Raw genomic sequence first — 1,806 nt, 5'->3', positions numbered from 1 at the left:
TGTGAGACTTTATCGGAGTATCTCAAATGAACAAAGACGCTTGGTTTTTGAGGATGACGCAAGTCATACAATGCATTTAAGATAAGAGATGGCTTATCTGGATCACGGGCATCATAATAAGCAAGCCTTCTAACCTACATGTAACATAGAAGAAAAGAAATACATTACTACAGGAAGTTCCGCTGCATACACATACATGTATGTACTGGTGCGAAGACAGCAAGCATACACTGTATCACATCTAATGGCACTGTTGTTTTAGTTAAGTGGTTGTAGTTTTGACAAATCACACCAAAAACTATGGGCTGTATCTGTAGTACAGGGTATTTTGTCAAAAATGACTATAGGAAAAATTCTTTATTTTTATAATAATTTTTTCTGATATATATACATGTTTTATGTTGCGTAAAAAGTTTGAGCTGATTCCAATTAAAATTGAATTTTTTTACAAATTCTTAGAGTTGCAAAATTTGGCAGAAGTAGCATATTTTTATGAACACGAGAGTATACTTGTGTGCCATTAATTTTGACTTACTGCTAATCTTTTATTGTCAAGTGTAACCCAGAGATCAGATGCATTTGCTGGATGGAACAATTTATGATATATTTGTTTCCTCTACAGAACTAATAATGAATATATTTACACAATAAGAGGATGTCCTTACATTAGAGACATGATTTTGTGGGCGGTTGTTTGGTTGAGGAGTTTTTAAAATTGAATTTCCAGGTGACATGGTAAAGCTCTATTTATGACATGATTAAAGATAAATAAATTAAATACATTAATTATAACATTTAAAGGGTATGCCTTTGACTTTTTCCGTACATTCTGAGAACTTTTTCTATTATTTTCTAGTTCCTAAGAATAGACACACTATTAAGGGGCGGGGCGAGACTAACACATACCTCATTATCCACATTCCTAAAGCGCAAGTACCACACGATAATGCACACAAACACAACAAATAAAAGTAAGGCAGCCTTCCTCAGTTGCATTCTGCGTAATGAAATCATCTATGATGAAATAGAACCTAGAGGCGAAGAGGTTAGCCCATAGACAAAATCTCACTACATAGATATAAGATATTAGAGTAAATGAAAGGGATTGGAAACGGGGGCGTAGGCTGGTTGATGTTGCTATTGGTTACCGGCCCAAAACCTGGTTGATTCCCATCTCCTCCATTAGTGAGGCTGTACTGCAAGAACTTCGAAAGATATTTATGGAGATCTAAGAGGACGCTTACTTATGATATACCTACCGTTCGATATAGAAAGTGTTGGACTACCTGCAGCAAGGTTTTTACTTCTACAACGCTATTTTGCAACGAGTTATAGGTACAACAAAATTTTTTCACTTTTCGCCCTTTTTTCTGTTATAACAAACTCATGCTTCATGGATTCTAACCCTAACTAGTATCATTCGATATGCAAATGAAAACTCTTTCATATGATTATAAAGATATTGCATTTTACTCTAGCTTGTTTTCAAAAAAGGGATTATAATGACAAAAATACATTTTATGGTTTTAAAAGTGCCATAACATTAACATGGTAAAATTATCTGTACAATAGAAAACAGAATTATAAAGAGGAAACATTAGGCTTCTTGATGCATTAATTTCACTTGCATAGGAACACTTTTTTGCGAGATATTGCTCCTAAAAGAAAGAAAATCAAGGGTAAATTGTGACAAAAAATTTCAACGAGCCTCTGTCAGCCTAGCAGCAATACAAATGAATGGAGGTTGGGCTACGCTCACGCTTCCGTTTCCAATCCCTTTCATTTACTCTATTATCTATGCTCACT

This window comes from Amphimedon queenslandica, unplaced genomic scaffold (assembly GCF_000090795.2).
Source record: "Amphimedon queenslandica unplaced genomic scaffold, v1.1 AMPQUscaffold_13453, whole genome shotgun sequence".
Lineage (NCBI taxonomy): Eukaryota > Metazoa > Porifera > Demospongiae > Haplosclerida > Niphatidae > Amphimedon > Amphimedon queenslandica.
This window is presented reverse-complemented; position numbering follows the sequence as displayed.